The sequence below is a fragment of the Carcharodon carcharias genome, chromosome 2 (genome assembly GCF_017639515.1).
Source record: "Carcharodon carcharias isolate sCarCar2 chromosome 2, sCarCar2.pri, whole genome shotgun sequence".
In the NCBI taxonomy this organism is placed as follows: domain Eukaryota; kingdom Metazoa; phylum Chordata; class Chondrichthyes; order Lamniformes; family Lamnidae; genus Carcharodon; species Carcharodon carcharias.
Window position 1 is genome coordinate 120,720,430 of NC_054468.1, and position 23,662 is coordinate 120,744,091.

A 23,662-nucleotide genomic window follows, 5' to 3' on the forward strand; every position below is an offset into this window, starting at 1 on the left:
AACCCTCCCTACCTCTGTAACCTCCTCCAGCCCAATACCACTCCCTACCTCTGTAACCACCTCCAGACCCTACAACGCTCCCCATCTCTGTAACCTCCTCCAGTCCCATAACCACCACTATCTCTGTAACCTCCTCGAGCCACACAACCCTCTCTATCTCTGTAACCTCCTCCAGTCCCTACAACCATCCCTGTCTCTGTAACTTCCTCCACCCCAGACAAATCTCTCTATCTCCATAACCTCCTCCAGCCCTATAAACCTCACTATCTCTGTAACCGCCTCCAGGCCCACAACCCTCCCTATCTCTGTAACCTCCTCCAGACCCATAACCCTCCCTAGATCTTTAAACTCCACCAGCCCCATAAAACTCCCTATCTCTGAACCTCCTCCAGCCCCATAACGTTCCCTATCTCTATAACCTCCTCCAGTCCCATAACCCTTCCTATCTTTCTAACCTCCTCCAGCCCCTACCACCCTCCCTATCTCTGCAACCTCCACCTGTCCCATAACCCTCACTATCTCTGTAACCTGCTCCAGCCCCATAAACCTCCCTATCTCTGTAACCTCCAATTGCTCCAAAACACTCCCTATCTCTATAACCTCCTCCTGACCCTACAACACTCCCTAACACTGTAACCTCCTCCAGTCCCATTACACTTCCTAACTCTTTAAACTCCTCCAGTCCCTTCAACCCTCCCTATCTATGTAACCCCCTCCAGCCCCATAATGCTCCCTATCTCTGTAACCTCCTCGAGCCACTACAACCCTCCCTATCTCTGTAACATTCTCCAGCCCTATAACGCTCCCTATCTCCTTAACCTCCTCCAGCCCCTACAACCTTCCCTAACTCTGTAAACGTCTCCAGCCCCAAAACCCTCCCTATGTCTGTAACCTCCTCTAGCCCCTACAACCCTCCCTATCTCTGTAACCTCCTCCAGTCCCATAACCTGCCTTATTTCTGTAACCTGCTCCAGACCCATAATCCTCCCTACCTCTGTTACCTCCTCCAGCCCCATCACCTTCCCTATCTCTTTATCCTCCTCCAGTCCCATCACGCTCATTAATCCCTGTAACCTCCTCCAGACCCATAACCCTCCATAGAGCTTTAAACTCCTCCAGCCCCATAAACCTCCCTATCTCTGTAACCTCCTCCAGCCCCATAAACGTCCTTATCTCTGCAACCTCCTCCAGCCCCTTAACCCTCCCTATCTCTGTAACCTCCTCCAGTCCCATAACCCTCCCAATCTCTGTAACCTCCTCCAGCCCGTAACCCTTCCTATCTTTCTAACCTCCTCCAGCCCCTACCACCCTCCCTATCTCTGCAACCTCCACCAGCCCCATAATGCTCCCTATCTCTGTAACCTCCTCCAGTCCCATAACCCTCACTATCTCTGTAACCTCCTCCAGCCCCATAACCCTCCCTATCTGTATAACATCCTCCAGTCCCATAACTCTCCCTTTCTCGGTAACCTCCTCCAGCCCCATAACCCTCCATATCCATGTAACCTCCTCCAGCCTCATAATGCTCCCTATCTCTGTAAGCTCCTCCAGTCCCAGAATCCTCCCTATCTCTGTAACCTTCTCCAGCCCCTACAAACCTCACTACCTCTGTAACCTCCTCCAGCCCCATAACCCACCCTATTTCTGTAACCTCCTCCAGTCCCAATACCCTCCCTATCTCTGTAACATCCTCCAGCCCCAGAGCCCTCCTTATCTTTGTGACCTCCTCCAGTCCCATAACTCTCCCTTTCTCTTTAACCTCCTCCAGTTCCTAACCCTCCCCATCTATGTAACCTCCTGCAGCCTCATAAAGCTCCCTATCTCTGTACCCTCCTCCAGTCCCATAACCCACGCTATCTCTGTAACCTCCTCCAGCCCCATAACCCTCACTATCTCTATAACGTCCTCAAGTCCCATAAATCTCCCTTTCTCGGTAATCTCCTCCAGCCCCATAACCCTCCATATCCATGTAACCGCCTCCAGCCTCATAATGCTCCCTATCTCTGTAACCTCCTCCAGTCCCAAAATCCTCCCTATCTCTGTAACCTTCTCCAGCCCCTGCACACCTCACTATCTCTGTAACCTCCTCCAGCCCCATAACCCAACTTATCTCTGTAAGCTCCTCCAGTCCCAATACCCTCCCTACCTCTGTAACATCGTCCTGCCCCAGAGGCCTCCCTATCTTTCTAACCTCCTCCAGTCCCATAACTCTCCCTTTCTCTTTAACCTCCTCCAGTTCCTAACCCTCCACATCTATGTAACCTCCTGCAGCCTCATAACGCTCCCTATCTCTGTGCCCTCCTCCAGTCCCATAACCCTCCCTATCTCTGTAACCTCCTCCATCCCCTACAACCCTCACTATCTCTGTAACCTCCTCCAGCCCCATAACCCTCCCTATCTGTGTAACCTCCTCCAGCCCCATAAACCTCCCTATCTCTTTAACCTCCTCCAGCCCTATCACGCTCCCTATCTCTGTCACCTCCTCCCGACCCATAACCATCCCTAGAGCTTTAAACTCCTCCAGCCCCATAAACCTCCCTATCTCTCTAACCATCACCAGCCCCATAACCCTCCCTATCTCTTTAACATCCTCCAACCCCATAACACTCCCTATCTCTGTAACCACCTCCAGTCCCATAACACTCCCTATCTCTGTAACCTCCTCCAGCCCCATAACCCTTCCTATCTTTCTAACCTCCTCCAGCCCCTACCACCCTCCCTATCTCTGCAACCGCCACCAGTCCCATAACCCTCACTATCTCTGTAACCTCTTCAAGCCCCATAACCCTCCCTATCTCTGTAACCTCCTCCTGACCCATAACGCTCCTTATCTCTGTAACCTCATCCAGCCCCTACAACCCTCCCTGTCTCGGTAACCTTCTCCAGACCCAACGCTCCCCATCTCTGTAACCTCCTCCAGTCCCATACCCTCCATATCTCTGTAACCTCCTCCAGCCACACAACCCTCCCTATCTCTATAACCTCTTCCAGACCCTAAAACACTCCCTAACTAAGTAACTTCCTCCTTTCCTATAACACTTCCTATCTCTTTAACCTCCTCCAGCCCCAAAACCCTCCCAATTTCTCTAACTTCATCCAGCCCCATAACCCTCCCTATCACTGTTACCTTCTCCGGCCCCAAATCACTTCCTATCTCTGTAAACTCCTCCAGTCCCATAAGCCTTCTTATCTTTCTAACCTCTACCAGCCCCTACCACCCTCCCTATCTCTGCATCCTCCACCAGTCCCATAACCCTCACTATCTCTGCAACCTCCACTAGCCCCATAATCCACACTATCTCAGTAACCTCCTGCAGCCCCATAACCCTACCTATCTCTGTAACATCCTCCAGTCAGATAACCCTCCCTACGTCTGTAACCTCCTCCAGCCCCATAACCCTCCATATCCATGTAACCGCCTCCAGCCTCATAATGCTCCCTATCTCTGTAACCTCCTCCAGTCCCAAAATCCTCCCTATCTCTGTAACCTTCTCCAGCCCCTGCACACCTCACTATCTCTGTAACCTCCTCCAGCCCCATAACCCAACTTATCTCTGTAAGCTCCTCCAGTCCCAATACCCTCCCTACCTCTGTAACATCGTCCTGCCCCAGAGGCCTCCCTATCTTTCTAACCTCCTCCAGTCCCATAACTCTCCCTTTCTCTTTAACCTCCACCAGTTCCTAACCCTCCACATCTATGTAACCTCCTGCAGCCTCATAACGCTCCCTATCTCTGTGCCCTCCTCCAGTCCCATAACCCTCCCTATCTCTGTAACCTCCTCCATCCCCTACAACCCTCACTATCTCTGTAACCTCCTCCAGCCCCATAACCCTCCCTATCTGTGTAACCTCCTCCAGCCCCATAAACCTCCCTATCTCTTTAACCTCCTCCAGCCCTATCATGCTCCCTATCTCTGTCACCTCCTCCCGACCCATAACCATCCCTAGAGCTTTAAACTCCTCCAGCCCCATAAACCTCCCTATCTCTCTAACCATCACCAGCCCCATAACCCTCCCTATCTCTTTAACGTCCTCCAACCCCATAACACTCCCTATCTCTGTAACCACCTCCAGTCCCATAACACTCCCTATCTCTGTAACCTCCTCCAGCCCCATAACCCTTCCTATCTTTCTAACCTCCTCCAGCCCCTACCACCCTCCCTATCTCTGCAACCGCCACCAGTCCCATAACCCTCACTATCTCTGTAACCTCTTCAAGCCCCATAACCCTCCCTATCTCTGTAACCTCCTCCTGACCCATAACGCTCCTTATCTCTGTAACCTCGTCCAGCCCCTACAACCCTCCCTGTCTCGGTAACCTTCTCCAGACCCAACGCTCCCCATCTCTGTAACCTCCTCCAGTCCCATACCCTCCCTATCTCTGTAACCTCCTCCAGCCACACAACCCTCCCTATCTCTATAACCTTTTCCAGACCCTAAAACACTCCCTAACTAAGTAACTTCCTCCTTTCCTATAACACTTCCTATCTCTTTAACCTCCTCCAGCCCCAAAACCCTCCCAATTTCTCTAACTTCATCCAGCCCCATAACCCTCCCTATCACTGTTACCTTCTCCGGCCCCAAATCACTTCCTATCTCTGTAAACTCCTCCAGCCCCATAAGCCTTCTTATCTTTCTAACCTCTACCAGCCCCTACCACCCTCCCTATCTCTGCATCCTCCACCAGTCCCATAACCCTCACTATCTCTGCAACCTCCACTAGCCCCATAATCCACACTATCTCAGTAACCTCCTGCAGCCCCATAACCCTACCTATCTCTGTAACATCCTCCAGTCAGATAACCCTCCCTACGTCTGTAACCTCCTCCAGCTCCTACAACCCTCCATATCGCTGTAACCTCCTCCAGCCCCATTACACTTCTATCTCTTTAACCTCCTCCAGCAACTTCAACCCTCCCTGTCTCTGTAACCTCCTCCAGCCCCATAACCCTTCCTATCTTTCTAACATTCTCCAGACACTGCCACCCTCCCATTCTCTGCAACTTCCACCAGTCCCATAACCCTCACTATCTCTGAAACCTCCTCAAGCTCCATAACCCTCCCTATCTTTCTAAACTCCTCCAGCCCCTACCACCCTCCCTATCTCTGCAACCTCCACTAGACCCATAACCCTCCCTATCTCTGTAACCTCCTCCAGCCCCATAACCCTCCCTACCTCTGTAACCTCCTCCAGTCCCATAAACCTCCCAATCTCTGTAACCTACTCCAGCCCATAACCCTTCCTATCTTTCTAACCTCCTCCAGCCCCTACCACCCTCCCTATCTCTGCAACCTCCACCAGTCCCATAACCCTCACAATCACTGTAACCTCCTCCAGCCCCTAAAACCCTCCCTAACTCTGTAACCTCCTCAAGTCCCATAACCCTCCCTATCTCTGTAAACTCCTCCAGCCCCATAAAACTCCCTAACTCTATAATTTCCTCCGTCCCATAACCCTCTCTATCTCTGTAACCTCCTAAAGTCCCATAACCCTCCCTATCTCCGTAACCTCCTACAGCCCCATAACCTTCCCTATCTCTGTAACTTCCTCGAGTCCCATAACCCTCCCTATATCTGTAGCCTCTTCCTGCTCCTACAACCCTCCCTATCTCTGTAACTGCCTCTATCACATAATGCTCCTTATCTCTGTCATCTCCTCAGCCCCATAACGCTCCCTATCTCTGTAACGTCCTCCAGCCCCGACAACCCTCCCTATCTCTGTAACCTCCTCCAGTACCTACAACGCTCCCTATCTCGGTAACCTCCTCCAGCCCCTACAAACCTCCCTATCTCCGTAAACTCCTCCAGCCCCATAACAATCACAATCTCTTTGACCTCCTCCAGCCCCATAACCCTCCCTATGTCTGTAACTTCCTCCAGCCCAATAACCCTCTCTATCTCTTTAACCTCCTCCAGCCCCATAAGCCTCCCTAATTCTGTAACCTCCTCCAGCCCCATAAACCACCCTATCTCTGTAAATTCCTCCAGAAACATAACCCTCCCCATTTCTCTAACCTTCTCCAGCCTCTAAAACCCTCCCTATCTCTGTAACCTCCTCCAGCCCCATAACCCTCCCTATCTCTGTAACCTCCTCCAGCCCCTTAACCCTCCCTATCTCTGTACCCTCCTCCAGTCCCATAACTCTCCCTTTCTCTGTAACCTCCTCCAGCCCTATAACCCTCCCTATCTATGTAACCTCCTCCAGCCTCATAACGCTCCCTATCTCTATAATCTCCTCCAGCCCCATAACCCTCCCTATCTCTGTAACCTCCTCCAATCCCTACAGCCCTCGATATCTCTGTAACGTCCTCCAGCCCCTACAACCCTCCCTATCTCGGTAACCTCCTCCAGCCCCTACAAACCTCCCTATCTCCGTAAACTCCTCCAGCCCCATAACAATCACAATCTCTTTGACCTCCCCCAGCCCCATAACCCTCCCTATGTCTCTAACTTCCTCCAGCCCAATAATCCTCTCTATCTCTTTAACCTCCTCCAGCCCCATAAGCCTCCCTAACTCTGTAACCTCCTCCAGCCCCATAAACCACCCTATCTCTGTAAATTCCTCCAGAAACATAACCCTCCCCATTTCTCTAACCTTCTCCAGCCTCTACAACCCTCCCTATCTCTGTAACCTCCTCCAGCCCCATAACCCTCCCTATCTCTGTAACCTCCTCCAACCCCTACAACCCTCCCTATTTCTGTAACCTCCTCCAGCCCCTTAACCCTCCCTATCTCTGTACCCTCCTCCAGTCCCATAACTCTCCCTTTCTCTGTAACCTCCTCCAGCCCTATAACCTTCCCTATCTATGTAACCTCCTCCAGCCTCATAACGCTCCTTATCTCTATAATCTCCTCCAGCCCCATAACCCTCCATATCTCTGTAACCTCCTCCAGCCCCTTCAACCCTCCCTGTCTCTGTAACTTCCTCCAGCCCCATAACGCTTCCTATCTCTGTAACCTCCTCCAGCCCCTACAACCCTCCCTATCTCTGTAACCTCCTCCAATCCCTACAGCCCTCGATATCTCTGTAACCTCCTCCAGCCCCTACAAAACTGCCTATCTCGGTAACCTACTCCAGCCCCATAACCCTCCCTATCACTGTAACCTCCTCCAGCCCCATTAACCCACCCTATCTTGGTAACCTCCTCCAGCCCCATAAACCTCCCTATCTCTGTTACCTCCTTCAGCCACATATCCCGCCCTATCTCTGTAACTGCATCCAGCCCCATAACCCTCCCAATCTCTGTAAAACTCCTCCAGCCCCATAACCCTCCCTATCTCTATAACGTCTTCCAGTCCCATATCACATCCTATTTCTGTAACCTCCTCCTGACCCAACAACGCTCCCGATCACTTTAACCTCCTCCAGCCCCTACATACCTCCCTATCTATATAAGCTCCTCCAGCCCCATAACCCTCCCTATCTCTGTAACGTCCTCTAGCCCCTACAAACATCCCTATCTCCGTAAGCTCCTCCAGCCACATAACCCTAACAATCTCTTTAATCTCATCCAGTCCTATAACCTTGTCTTTCACTGTAACCTCCTCCAGCCCCTACAACCATCCCTATCCCTGTAACCTCCTCCAGCCCCTACAACCATCCCTATCTCTGTAACCTCCTCCAGCCCCTTCAAGCTTCCCTATCCCTGTAACATCCTCCAGTCCCAAAACCCTCCCTAACTCTGTAACCTCCTCCAGCCCCATAAGCCTCCCTATCTCTGTAACCTTGTCCAGCCCCTTCAACCCTCCCTATCTCTGTAACCTCCTCCAGTCCCATAACTCTCGCTTTCTCTGTAACCTCCTCCAGCCCCATAATCCTCCCTATCTATGTAACCTCCTCCTGCCTCATAACGCACCCTATCTCTGTAATCTCCTCCTGCCCCATAACTCTCCCTATCTCTGTAACCTCCTCCAGTCCCATAACTCTCGCTTTCTCTGTAACCTCCTCCAGCCCCATAATCCTCCCTATCTATGTAACCTCCTCCTGCCTCATAACGCTCCCTATCTCTGTAATCTCCTCCTGCCCCATAACTCTCCCTATCTCTGTAACCTCCTCCAGCCCCTTCAACCCTCCCTGTCTCTGTAACTTCCTCCAGCCCCTACAACCCTCCCTATCTCTGTAAACTCTTCCAATCCCTACAGCCCTCCATATCTCTGTAAACTCCTCCAGCCCCTACAAACCTCCCTATCTCTGTAACCTCCTCCAGCACCTTTAACCCTCCCTATCTCTGTTACCTTCTCTAGCACCTTCAACCCTCCCTATCTCTGTAACCTCCTCCAGTCCCATAACTCTCCCTTTCTCTGTAACGTCCTCCGGCCCCATAAGCCTCCCTATCTCTGTAACCTCCTCCAGTCCCATAACTCTCCCTTTCTCTGTGACCTCCTCCAGCCCCATAACCCTCCGTATCTCTGTAACCTCCTCCAGCCCCATAACCCTCCCTAATTCTGTAACCTCCTCCGTCCCATAACCCTCTCTATCTCTGTAACCTCCTAAAGTCCCATAACCATCCCTAGCTCCGTAACCTCCTACAGCCCCATAACCCTCCCTATCTCTGTAACTTCCTCCAGTCCCATAACCCTCCCTATCTCTGTAGCCTCTTCCTGCTCCTACAATCCTCCCTATCTCTGTAACCTCCTCTACCCCCATAATGGTCCTTATCTCTGTAAACTCCTCCAGCCCCATAACGCTCCCTATCTCTGTAACCTCCTCCAGCCCCTACAAACATCCCTATCTCCGTAAACTCCTCCAGCCCCATAACAATCACAATCTCTTTAACCTCCTCCAGCCCTTACAACCCTCCCTATCTCTGTAACCTCCTCCAGCCCCATAACCCTACCTATCTCTGTAACCACTTCCAGCCCCATAACCCTCCCTATCTCTGTAACCTCCTTCAGCCACATATCCCTCCCTATCTCTGTAACTGCCTCCAGCCCCATAACCCTCCCAATCTCTGTCAAATCCGCCAGCCCCATAACCCTCCCTATCTCTATAACCTCTTCCAGTCCCATATCACACCCTATCTCAGTAACCTCCTCCAGACCCAACAACGCTCCCGATCACTGTAACCTCCTCCAGCCCCTACATACCTCCCTGTCCATGTAACCTCCTCCAGCCCCATAACCCTCCCTATCTCTGTAACCTCCTACAGCCCCTACAAACATCCCTATATCCGTAACCTCCTCCAGCCACATAACCCTCACTATCTCTTTAATCTCCTCCAGTCCTATAACCTTGTCTTTCACTGTAACCTCCTCCAGCCCCTACAACCATCCCTATCCCTGTAACCTCCTCCAGCCCCTACAACCATCCCTATCTCTGTAACCTCCTCCAGCCCCTTCAAGCTTCCCTATCCCTGTAACATCCTCCAGTCCCAAAACCCTCCCTAACTCTGTAACCTCCTCCAGCCCCATAAGCCTCCCTATCTCTGTAACCTTGTCCAGCCCCTTCAACCCTCCCTATCTCTGTAACCTCCTCCAGTCCCATAACTCTCGCTTTCTCTGTAACCTCCTCCAGCCCCATAATCCTCCCTATCTATGTAACCTCCTCCTGCCTCATAACGCACCCTATCTCTGTAATCTCCTCCTGCCCCATAACTCTCCCTATCTCTGTAACCTCCTCCAGTCCCATAACTCTCGCTTTCTCTGTAACCTCCTCCAGCCCCATAATCCTCCCTATCTATGTAACCTCCTCCTGCCTCATAACGCCCCCTATCTCTGTAATCTCCTCCTGCCCCATAACTCTCCCTATCTCTGTAACCTCCTCCAGCCCCTTCAACCCTCCCTGTCTCTGTAACTTCCTCCAGCCCCTACAACCCTCCCTATCTCTGTAACCTCCTCCAGCCCCATAACCCTACCTATCTCTGTAACCACTTCCAGCCCCATAACCCTCCCTATCTCTGTAACCTCCTTCAGCCACATATCCCTCCCTATCTCTGTAACTGCCTCCAGCCCCATAAACCTCCCAATCTCTGTCAAATCCGCCAGCCCCATAACCCACCCTATCTCTATAACCTCTTCCAGTCCCATATCACACCCTATCTCAGTAACCTCCTCCAGACCCAACAACGCTCCCGATCACTGTAACCTCCTCCAGCCCCAACATACCTCCCTGTCCATGTAACCTCCTCCAGCCCCATAACCCTCCCTATCTCTGTAACCTCCTACAGCCCCTACAAACATCCCTATATCCGTAACCTCCTCCAGCCACATAACCCTCACTATCTCTTTAATCTCCTCCAGTCCCATAATCTTCTCTTTCTCTGTAACCTCCTCCAGCCCCATAACCCTCAGTATCTCTGTAACCTCCTCCAGCCCCATTAACCAACCCTATCTTGGTAACCTACTCCAGCCTCATAACACTCCCTATCCCAGTAACCTCCTCCAGCCCCATAACCCTCCCTATCTCTGTAACCTCCTTCAGCCACATATCCCTCCCTATCTCTGTAACTGCCTCCAGCCCCATAACCCTCCCAATCTCTGTAAAATACGCCAGCCCCATAACCCTCCCTATCTCTATAACTTCTTCCAATCCCATATCACACCCTATCTCTGTAATCTCCTCCAGACCCAACAACGCCCCCGATCACTGTAACCTCCTCCAGCCCCGACATACCTCCCTGTCTATGTAACCTCCTTCAGCCCCATAACCCTCCCTATCTCTGTAACCTCCTACAGCCCCTTCAAACATCCCTATCTCCGTAACCTCCTCCAGCCACATAACCCTCACTATCTCTTTAATCCCCTCCAGTCCCATAACCTTCTCTTTCTCTGTAACCTCCTCCAGCCCCATAACCCTCCCTATCTCTGTAAACTCCTCCAGCCACATAATCCTCGCTATCGCTGTAACCTCCTCCAGCCCCTACAACCCTCCCTATCTCTGTAACCTTCTCCAGCCCCTTCAACCCTCCCTATCTCTGTAACCTTCTCCAGCCCCTTCAACCCTCCCTATCTCTGTAACCTCCTCCAGCCCCATAATCCTCGCTATCTTTGTAACCTCCTCCAGCCACATAACCATCCCTATCTCTATAACCTCTTCCAGCCCCTTCAACCCTCCCTATCTCTGTAACCTCCTCCAGCCCATTCAGCCCTCCCTATCTCTGTAACCTCCTCCAGTCTCAAAACCCTCCCTATCTCTGGAACCTCCTCCAGCCCCATAACCCTCCCTAACTCTGTAACCTCCTTCGGCCCATAACCCTCTCTCTCTCTGTAACCTCCTAAAGTCCCATAACCCTCCCTATCTCCGTAACCTCCTCCAGCTCCTACAACCCTCCCTATCTCTGTAACCTCCTCCAGCCCCATAACGCTCCCTATCTCTGTAACCTCCTCCATTCCCTACAAACCCTCTCTATCTCTATAACCTCTTCCAGTACCATATCACACCCTATCTCTGTGAACTCCTCCAGACCCAACAACGCCCCCGATCACTGTAAACTCCTCCAGCCCCTACATACCTCCCTATCTATGTAACCTCCTCCAACCCCATAACCCTACCTATCTCTGTAACCTTGTCCAGCCCCTTCAACCCTCCCTATCTCTGTAACCTTCTCCAGCCCCTTCAACCCTCCCTATCTCTGTAACCTACGCTTGTCCCAAAACCCTCCCTATCTCCGTAAACCCCTCTGGACCCATAAGACTCCCTATCTCTGTAACCTCCTCCAGTCCCATAACTCTCGCTTTCTCTGTAACCTCCTCCAGCCCCATAATCCTCCCTATCTATGTAACCTCCTCCTGCCTCATAACGCTCCCTATCTCTGTAATCTCCTCCTGCCCCATAACTCTCCCTATCTCTGTAACCTCCTCCAGCCCCTACAACCCTCCCTATCTCTGTAAACTCTTCCAATCCCTACAGCCCTCCATATCTCTGTAAACTCCTCCAGCCCCTACAAACCTCCCTATCTCTGTAACCTACTCCAGCCCCATAACCCTCCCTATCTCTGTAAACTCCTCCAGCCCCATAAAACTCCCTATCTCTATAACCTATTCCGGTCCCATATCACATCCTATTTCTGTAACTTCCTCCTGACCCAACAACGCTCCCGATCACTGTAACCTCCTCCAACCCCTACATACCTCCCTATCTATGTAAGTTCCTCCAGCCCCATAACCCTCACTATCTCTGTAACCTCCTCCAGACCCTACAAACATCCCTATCTCCGTAACCTCCTCCAGCCACATAACCCTCACAATCACTTTAATCTCCTCCAGTCCCATAGCCTTCTCTTTCACTGTAACCTCCTCCAGCCCCTTCAACCCTCCCTATCCCTGTAACCTCCTCCAGTCCCAAAAACCTCCCTTACTCTGTAACCTCCTCCAGCCCCATAACCCTCCCTATCTCCGTAACCTCCTCCAGCCCCATAACCCTCCCTATCTCTGTAACCTCCTCCAGTCCCATAAGCCTCCCTATCTCTGTAACCTCCTCCAGTCCCATAACTCTCCCTTTCTCTGTGACCTCCTCCAGCCCCATAATCCTCCCTGTCTATGTAACCTCCTCCAGCCCCATAACCCTCACTATCTCTTTAATCTCCTCCAGTCCCATAATCTTCTCTTTCTCTGTAACCTCCTCCAGCCCCATAACCCTCCCTATCTCTGTAACCTACTCCAGCCTCATAACCCTCCCTATCCCAGTAACCTCCTCCAGCCCCATAACCCTCCCTATCTCTGTAACCTCCTTCAGCCACATATCCCTCCCTATCTCTGTAACTGCCTCCAGCCTCATAACCCTCCCAATCTCTGTAAAATCCGCCAGCCCCATAACCCTCCGTATCACTATAACTTCTTCCAGTCCCATATCACACCCTATCTCTGTAATCTCCTCCAGACCCAACAACGCTCCCGATCACTGTAACCTCCTCCAGCCCCGACATACCTCCCTGTCTATGTAACCTCCTTCAGCCCCATAACCCTCCCTATCTCTGTAACCTCCTACAGCCTCTTCAAACATCCCTATCTCCGTAACCTCCTCCAGCCACATAACCCTCACTATCTCTTTAATCCCCTCCAGTCCCATAACCTTCTCTTTCTCTGTAACCTCCTCCAGCCCCATAACCCTCCCTATCTCTGTAAACTCCTCCAGCCACATAATCCTCGCTATCGCTGTAACCTCCTCCAGCCCCTACAACCCTCCCTATCTCTGTAACCTTCTCCAGCCCCTTCAACCCTCCCTATCTCTGTAACCTCCTCCGGCCCGATAACCCTCCCTATCTCTGTAAGCTCCCCCAGCCCCATAATCCTCGCTATCTCTGTAACCTCCTCCAGCCACATAACCATCCCTATCTCTATAACCTCTTCCAGCCCTTTCAACCCTCCCTATCTCAGTACCCTCCTCCAGCCCCTTCAACCCTCCCTATCTCTGTAACCTCCTCCAGCCCATTCAGCCTTCCCTATCTCTGTAACCTCCTCCAGTCTCAAAACCCTCCCTATCTCTGGAACCTCCTCCAGCCCCATAACCCTCCCTATCTCCGTAACCTCCTCCAGCTCCTACAACACTCCCTATCTCTGTAACCTCCTCCAGCCCCATAATGCTCCCTATCTCTGTAACCTCCTCCATTCCCTACAAACCCTCCCTATCTCTCTAACCTCCTCTACCCCCATAATGCTCCTTATCTCTGTAAACTCGTCCAGCCCCATAACGCTCCCTATCTCTGTAGCATCCTCCAGCCCCTACAACCCTCCCTATCTCGGTAACCTCCTCCAGCCCCTACAAACCTCCCTATCTCTGTAAACTCCTCCAGCCCCATAACAATCACAATCTCTTTAACCTCCTCATGCCCCTTTACCCTCACTATCCCTGTAACCTCCTCCAGCCCCATAACCCTCCCTATCTCTGTAACTTCCTCCAGCCCAATAAACGTCCCTATCTCTGTAATCTCCTCCAGCACCTACAACGCTCCCTATCTCTGTAACCTCCTCCAGCCACATAACCCTCCCTATCTCTGTCACCTCCTCTAGCCCCTACAACCCTCCCTATCTCTGTTACCTCCTCCAGCCCTTTCAACCCTCCCTATCTCTGTAACCATCTCCAGTCCCAAAAACCTCCCTATCACTGTAACCTCCTCCAGCCCCATAACCCTCCCTCTCTCTGTAACTTCCTCCAGCCCAATAACCCTCCCTATCTCTCTAACCTCCTCCAGCTCCTACAACCCTCCCTATATCTGTAACCTCCTCCAGCCCCATAACCCTCCCTATATCTGTAACATCCTCCAGCCTCATAATGCTACCTATCTCTGTACCCTCCTCCTGTCCCATAACCCTTCCTCTCTCTTTAACCTCTTCCAGACCCTTCAAACTTCCCTGTCGTTGTAAATTCCTCCAGCCCCATAACACTTCCTATCTCTGTAACTTCCTCCAGCCCCTACAACCCTCCCAATCTCTGCAACCTCCTCCTGTCCCTACAACCCTCCCTATCTCTATAACCTCCTCCTGACCCATAACCCACCCTATCTCTGTAACATCCTCCAGCCTCATAACACTCCCTATCCCAGTAACCTCCTCCATTCCCATAACCCTCCCTATCTCTGTAACTGCCTCCAGCCACATAACCCTCCCAATCTCTGTAAACTCCTCCAGCCCCATAACCCTCCCTATCTCTGTAACCTCTTCCAGTCCCATAACACACCCTATCTCTGTAAACTCCTCCAGACACAACAACGCTCCCTATCACTGTAACCACCTCCAGCCCCTACATCCCTCCCTATCTCTGTAACCTCCTCCAGCCCTATCATCCTTCCTATCTTTCTAACCTCTTCGAGCCCCTACCACAGTCTCTCTCTCTGCAACCTCCACCAGTCCCATAACCCCAATATCTCTGTAACCTCCTACAGCCCAATAACCCTCCCTATCTCTGTAACGTCCTCCAGCCCCATAACGCTCCCTATCTCTGTAAACTCCTCCATTCCCTACAACCCTCCCTATCTCTGTAACCTCCTCCATCCCCTAAATACCTCCCTATCTCCGTAACCTCCTCCTGCCCATTAACCCTCACTATCTCTTTAACCTCCTCCAGCCCCATAATCCTCCCTATCTCTGTAACCTCCTCCAGCCCCATAACCCTCCATATCTCTGTAACCTCCTCCAGCCCCTTCAACCCTCCCTATCTCTGAAAACTCCTCCAGCCCCTTCAACCCTCCCATCTATCTCTGTAACCTCCTCCCGTCCCAAAACCCTCCCTATCTCTGTAACCTCCTCCAGTCCCATAATCCTCCCTATCTCTGTAACCTCCTCCAGCCCCATAACGCTCCCTCTCACTGTAATGTCCTCCAGCCCCTACAACCCTCCCTATCTCTGTAATCTCCTCCAGCCCCTTCAGCCCTCCCTATCTCTGTAAACTCATCCAGCCCCTTCATCCCCCCCTATCTCTGTAACCTCCTCCTGTCCCAAAACAATCCCAATCTCTGTAAGCTCCTCCAGTCCCATAATCCTCCCTATCTCTGTAAACTCCTCCAGCCGCTATAATCCTCACTATCTCTGTAACCTCCTCCAGCCACTTCAACCCTCCCTATCTCTGTAACCTCCTCCAGCCCATTCAGCCCTCCCTATCTCTGAAACCTCCACCAGTTCAAAACCCTCCCGATCTCCTTAACCTCCTCCAGCCCCATAACCCTCACTATCTCTTTAACCTCCTCCGGCCCCAAAGCATCCCTAAATCTGTAACTTCCTCCAGCCCCATATTCCACCCTATCTCTGTTAATTCCTCCAGCCCTATAACCCTCCCTATCTCTCTAACCTCCTCCAGCCCCTACAACCCTCCCTATCTCTGTAACCTCCTCCAGCCCATAACCCTCCCTATCTCTGTAACTTCCTCCAGCCCCTACAACCCTCCCTATTTCTGTAACCTCCTCCAACCTTATAACGCTCCCTATCTCTGTAACCTCCTCCAGCCCCATAACCCTCCCTATCTCTCTAACCTCCTCCAGGCCCTTCAACCCTCCCTGTCTCTGTAACTTCCTCCAGCCCCATAACGCTCCCAATCTCTGTAAACTCCTCCAGCCCCATAACCCTCCGTATCTCTATTACCTCTTCCAGTCCCATATCACACCCTATCTCAGTAACCTCCTCCAGACCCAACAACGGTCCCGATCACTGTAACCTCCTCCAGCCCCAACATACCTCCCTATCTATGTAACCTCCTCCTACCCCATAACCCTCCCTATCTCAGTAACTTCCTCCAGCCCCTACAAACATCCCTATCTCCGTAACCTCCTCCCGCCACATAACCCTCACTATGTCTTTAATCTCCTCCAATCCCATAACCTTCTCTTTCTCTGTAACCTCCTCCAGCCACATAATCCTCGCTATCGCTGTAACCTCCTCCAGCCCCTACAACCCTCCCTATCTCTGTAACCTCCTCCATCCCCTTCAACCCTCCCTATCCCTGTAACCTCCTCCAGTCACAAAAACCTCCCTAACTCTGTAACCTCCTCCAGCCCCATAAGCCTCCCTATCTGTGTAACCTTCTCCAGCCCCTTCAACCCTCCCTATCTCTGTAACCTCCTCCAGTCCCATAACTCTCCCTTTCTCTGTAACGTCCTCCAGCCCCATAATCCTCCCTATCTATGTAACCTCCTCCTGCCTCATAACACTCCCTATCTCTGTAACCTCCTCAAGTCCCATAACCCTCCCTATATCTGTAACCTCCTCCAGCCCCTACAACCCTCACTATCTCTGTAACCTCCTCCAGCCCCTTAACCATCCCTATCTCTGTAACCTCCTCCAGGCCCATAACACTCTCTAATTCTGTAACCTCCTCCATCCCATAACCCTCTCTATCTCTGTAACCTCCTAAAGTCCCTTAACCCTCCCTATCTCCGTAACCTCCTACAGCCCCATAACCCTCCCTATCTCCGTAACTTCCTCCAGTCCCATAACCCTCCCTATCTCTGTAGCCTCCTCCAGTACCTACAACCCGCCCTATCTCGGTAACCTCCTCCAGCCCCTACAAATTTCCCTATCTCCATAAACTCCTCCAGCCGGAAAACAATCACAATCTCTTTAACCTCCTCCAGCCCATTAACCCTCCCTAACTCTGTAAATTCCTCCAAACCATAACCCTCCCTATCTCTTTTTAATTCTTCCCACCCAATAACCCTCCCTATCTCTGTGACCTCCTCCAGCCCCGACAACGCTCCCAATCTCTGTAACCTCCTACAGCCCCATAACCCTCCCTCTCTCTGTAACCTCCTCCAGACCCTGCAACCATCCCTATCTCTGTTACCTCCACCAGCCCTTTCAACCCTCCCTATCTCTGTAACCTCCTCCAGCCCCATAATCCTCCCTATCTCTGTAACTTGCTCCAGCCCAATAACCCTCCCTATCTCTCCAAACTTCTACAGCCCCTACGACCCTTCTTATATCTGTAACCTCCTCCAGCCCCATAACCCTCCCTATCTCTGAAACATCCTCCAGCCTCATAACCCTCCCAATCTCTGTAAACTCCTCCAGCCCCATAACCCTCCCTATCTCTGTAACCTCTTCCAGTCCCATAACACGCCCTATCTCTGTAACCTCCTCCAGACTCAACAATGCTCCCTATCACTGTAAAGTCCTCCAGCCCCTACATCCCTCCCTATCTCTGTAACCTCCTCCAGCCCCAAAACACTCCCTATCTCTGTATCCTCCTCCAGCCCTATCACCCTTCCTATCTTTCTAACCTCTTCCAGCCCCTACCACACTCTCTCTCTCTGCAACCTCCACCAGTCCCATAACCCACAATATCTCTGTAACCTCCTCCAGTCCCATAACCCTCCCTATCTCTGTAACCTCCTGCAGTCCCATGACCCTCCCTATCTCTGCAACCTCCTCCAGCTCCTTCAACCCTCCCTATCTCTGTAACCTCCTCCAGCCCCATTAAGCTTCCTATCACTGTAAGTTCCACCAGCCCCATAATGCTCCCTATATCTGTAACCTCCTCCATTCCCTACAACCCTCCCGATCTCTGTAACCTCCTCCAGACCCTAAAAACCTCCCTATCTCCGTAAGCACCACCTGCCTCATAACCCTCACTATCTCTTTAACCTCCTCCAGTCCCAAAACCCTCCCTATCTCTGTAACGTCCTCCGGCCCCATAATCCTCCCTATCTCTGTAACCTCCTCCAGTCCCATAACTCACCCTTTCCCTGTAACTTCCTCCAGCCCCATAATCCTCCCTATCTATGTAACCTCCTCCTGCCTCATAACGCTCCCTATCTCTGTAACCTCCTCAAGTCCCATAACCCTCCCTATCTCGGTAACCTCCTCCAGCCCCTAAAGCCCTCACAATCTCTGTAACCTCCTCCAGCCCCATAACCCTCCCTATCTCTGTAACCTCCTCCAGCCCCTTATCCCTCCCTAACTCTGTAACCTGCTCCATCCCATAACCCTCTCTATCTCTGTAACCTCCTAAAGTCCCATAACCCTCCCTATCTCCGTAACCTCCTCCAGCCCCATAATCCTCCCTATCTATGTAACCTCCTCCTGCCTCATAACACTCCCTATCTCTGTAACCTCCTCAAGTCCCATAACCCTCCCTATCTCTGTATCGTCCTCCAGCCCCTACAGCATTCATAATCTCTGTAACCTCCTCCAGCTCCTACAACCCTACCTGTCTCTGTAACCTCCTCCAGAACCTACAACCCTCCCTATCTCGGTAACCTCCTCCAGCCCCTACAATCCTCCCTATCTCCGTAAACTCCTCCAGCCCCATAACAATCACAATCTCTGTAACCTCCTCCAGCCCCATAACCCTCCCTATCTCTGTAACTTCCTCCAGCCCAATAAACCTCCCTATCTCTGTAACCTCCTCCAGCACCTACAACGCTCCCTATCTCTGTAACCTCCTCCAGCCCCATAACCCTCCCTATCTCTGTGACCTCCTCCAGCCCCTACAACCCTCCCTATCTCTGTTACCTCCTCCAGCCCTTTCAACCCTCCCTTTTTCTGTAACCACCTCCAGTCCCAAAACCCTCCTTATCTCTGTAACCTCCTCCAGCCCCATAACCCTCCCTATCTCTGTAACTTCCTCCAGCCCAATAACCCTCCCTATCTCTCTAACCTCCTCCAGCCCCTACAACCCTCCCTAAAACTGAAACCTCCTCCAGACCCATAACGCTCCCTATATCTGTAACATCCTCCAGCCTCATAATGCTACCTATTTCTGTACCCTCCTCCTGTCCCATAACCCTTCCTCTCTCTTTAACCTCTTCCAGACCCTTCAAAATTCCCTGTCATTGTAACTTCCTCCAGCCCCATAACGCTTCCTATCTCTGTAACTTCCTCCAGCCCCTACAACCCTCCCAATCTCTGCAACCTCCTCCTGTCCCTACAACCCCCCCTATCTCTATAACCTCCTCCTGCCCCATAACCCACCCTATCTCTGTAACATTCAGCAGCCTCATAACCCTCCCTATCCCAGTAACCTCCTCCAGTCCCATAACCCTCCCTATCTCTGTAACTGCCTCCAGCCCCATAACCCTCCCCATCTCTGTAAACTCCTCCAGCCCCATAACGCTCCCTATCTCTCTAACCTCTTCCCGTCCCATAACACACCCTATCTCTGTAAACTCCTCCAGACACAAAAACGCTCCCTATCACTGTAACCACCTCCAGCCCCTACATCCCTCCCTATCTCTGTAACCTCCTCCAGCCCCATCACCGTTCCTATCTTTCTAACCTCTTCGAGCCCCTACCACACTCTCTCTCTCTGCAAACTCGACCAGTCCCATAACACACAATATCTCTGTAACCTCCTCCAGCCCCATAAACCTCCCAGTCTCTGTAACCTCCTCCAGTCCCACAACCCTCCCTATCTCTGCAACCTCCTCCAGCTCCTACAACCCTCCCTATCTCTGTTACCTCCTCCAGCCACATAACGCTCCCTATCACTGTAACTTCCTCCAGCCCCATAACGCTCCCTATCTCTGTAACCTCCTCCAGCCCCTACAAACCTCCCTATCTCAGTAACCTTCTCCTGCCCCATAACCCTCACTATCTCTTTAACCCCCTCCAGCCCCATAATCCTCCCTATCTCTGTAACCTCCTCCAGCCCCATAACCCACCCTATCTTTGTAACCTCCTCCAGCCCCTTCAACCCTCCCTATCTCTGTAAACTCCTCCAGCCCCTTCAACCCTCCCTATCTCTGTAACCTCCTCCAGCCCATTCAGCCCTCCCTATCTCTGTAACCTCCTCCAGCCCCATAACCCTCTCTATCTCTGTAACCTCCTCCAGCCCCTTCAACCCTCCCTGTCTCTGTAACTTCCTCCAGCCCCATAACGCTTCCTATCTCTGTAACATACTCCAGCCCCAACAACCCTCCCTATCGCTGTAACCTCCTCCAATCCCTACAGCCCTTGATTTCTCTGTAACCTCCTCCAGCCCCTTAACCCTTTCTATCTCTGTAACCTCCTCCAGCCCCATAACCCTCCCTATCTATGTAACCACCTCCAGCCTCATAACGCTCCCTATCTCTTTAACCTCCTCCAGGCCCTACAACCCTCCCTGTCTCTGTAACTTCCTCCAGCCCCATAACGCTCCCAATCTCTGTAAACTCCTCCAGCCCCATAACCCTCCGTATCTCTATAAACTCTTCCAGTCCCATATCACACCCTACCTCTGTAACCTCCTCCAGACCCAACAACGGTCCCAATCACTGTAACCTCCTCCAGCCCCTACATACCTCCCTATCTATGTAAGCTCCTGCAACCCCATAACCCTCCCTATTTCTGTAACCTCCTCCAGCCCCTACAAACATCCCTATCTCCGTAACCTCCTCCCGCCACATAACCCTCACTGTCTCTTTAATCTCCTCCAGCCCAATAACCTTCTCTTTCTCTGTAACCTCCTCCAGCCCCATAACCCTCCCTATCTCTGTAACCTCCTCCAGCCACATAATACTCGCTATCGCCGTTACCTCCTCCAGCCCCTACAACCCTCCCTATCTCTGTAACCTCCTCCAGCCCATTCAACCCTCCCTATCCCTGTAACCTCCTCCAGTCCCAAAACCCTCCCTAACTCTGTAACCTCCTCTTGCCCCATAACCCTCCATATCTCTGTAACCTTCTCCAGCCCCTTCAACCCTCACTATCTCTGTAACCTCCTCCAGCCCCATAATCCTCCCTATCTATGTAACCTCCTCCTGCCTCATAACATTCCCTATCTCTGTAACCTCCTCAAGTCCCATAACCCTCCCTATATCTGTAACCTCCTCCAACCACTACAACCCTCACTATCTCAGTAACCTCCTCCAGCCTCATAACCATCCCTATCTCTGTAACCTCCTCCAGGCCCATAACCCTCCCTAACTCTGTAACCTCCTCCATCCCATAACCCTCTCTATTTCTGTAACCTCCTAAAGTCCCAAAACCCTCCCTATCTCCGTAACCTCCTACAGCCCCATAACCCTCCCTATCTCTGTAGCCTCTTCCAGCTCCTACAACCCTCCCTATCTCTGTAACCTCCTCTACCCCCATAATGCTCCTTATCTCTGTAACCTCCTCCAGGCCCATAACCCTCCCTAACTCTGTAACCTCCTCCATCCCATAACCCTCTCTATCTTTGTAACCTCCTAAAGTCCCAAAACCCTCCCTATCTCCGTAACCTCCTACAGCCCCATAACCCTCCCTATCTCTGTAGCCTCTTCCAGCTCCTACAACCCTCCCTATCTCTGTAACCTCCTCTACCCCCATAATGCTCCTTATCTCTGTAACCTCCTCCAGCCCCATAACGCTCCCTATCTCTGTAAACTCCTCCAGCCCCTACAAACCTCCCTATCTCTGTAGCCTCCTCCAGCCCCTACAACCCGCCCTATCTCGGTAACCTCCTCCAGCCCCTATAAACCTCCCTATCTCCATAAACTCCTCCAGCCCGAAAACAATCACAATCTCTTTAACCTCCTCCAGCCCATTAACCCTCCCTATCTCTGTAACATCCTCCAACCCATAACCCTCCCTATCTCTGTAACTTCCTCCAGCCCAATAACCATCCCTATCTCTGTAACTTCCTCCAGCCTCTACAACGCTCCCTATCTCTGTGACCTCCTACAGCACCATAACCCTCCCTCTCTCTGTAACCTCCTCCAGACCCTGCAACCCTCCCTATCTCTGTTACCTCCTCCAGCCCTTTCAACCCTCCCTATCTCTGTAACCTCCTCCAGCCCCATAATCCTCCCTATCTCTGTAATTTGCTCCAGCCCAATAACCCTCCCTATCTCTCTAACCTCCTACAGCCCCTACAACCCTCCTTATATCTGTAACCTCCTCCAGCCCCATAACCCTCCCTATCTCTGAAACATCCTCCAGCCTCATAACGCTCCCTATCTCTGTACCCTCCTCCAGTCCCATACCCTTCCTCTCTCTTTAACATCTTCCAGACCCTTCAAACTTCCCTGTCGCTGTAACTTCCTCCTGCCCCATAACGCTTCCTATCTCTGTAACTTCCTCCAGCACCTACAACCCTCCCAATCTCTGTAAACTCCTCCTGTCCCTACAACCCTCCCTATATCTATAACCTCCTCCTACCCCGTTACGCACACTATCTCTGTAACCTCCTCCAGCCTCATAAACCTACCTATCCCAGTAAACTCCTCCAGCCCCATAACCCTCCCTATCTCTGTAACTGCCTCCAGCCCCATAACCCTCCCAATCTCTGTAAACTCCTCCAGCCCCATAACCCTCCCTATCTCTGTAACAGCCTCCAGCCCCATAACCCTCCCAATCTCTGTAAACTCCTCCAGCCCCATAAGGCTCCCTATCTCTCTAACCTCTTCCAGTCCCATAACACACCCTATCTCTGTAAACTCCTCCAGACACAAAAACGCTCCCTATCACTGTAACCACCTCCAGCCCCTACATCCCTCCCTATCTCTGTAACCTCCTCCAGCCCCATCACCCTTCCTATCTTTCTAACCTCTTCGAGCCCCTACAACACTCTCTCTCTCTGCAAACTCCACCAGTCCCATAACACACAATATCTCTGTAACCTCCTCCAGCCCAATAACACTCCCTATCTCTGTAACCTCCTCCAGTCCCATAACCCTCCCTAACTCTGCAACCTCCTCCAGCTCCTACAACACTCCCTATCTCTGTTAACTCCTCCAGCCCTTTCAACGCTCCCTTTCTCTGTAACCACCTCCAGTCCCAAAACCCTCCCTATCTCTGTAACCTCCTCCAGCCCTTACAAACCGCCCTATCTCTGTAACCTTCTCCTGCCCCATAATCCTCACTATCTCTGTAACCTCCTCCAGCCCCATAACCCTCCCTATCTTTGTAACCTCCTCCAGCCCCTTCAACCCTCCCTATCTCTGTAACCTCCTCCAGCCCCTTCAACACTCCCTATCTATGTAACCTCCTCCAGCCCATTCAGCCCTCCCTATCTCTGTAACCTCCTCCAGCCCCATAACCCTCTCTATCGCTGTAACCTCCTCCAGCCCCTTCAAACCTCCCTGTCTCTGTAACTTCCTCCAGCCCCATAACGCTTCCTATCTCTGTAAACTACTCCAGCCCCAACAACCCTCCCTATCTCTGTAACCTCCTCCAATCCCTACAGCCCTCGATATCTCTGTAACCTCCTCCAGCCCCTTAATCCTCTCTATCTCTGTAACCTCCTCCAGCCCCATAACCCTCCCTATCTATGTAACCTCCTCCAGCCTCATAACGCTCCCTATCTCTGTAACCTCCTCCAGCCCCATAGCCCTCC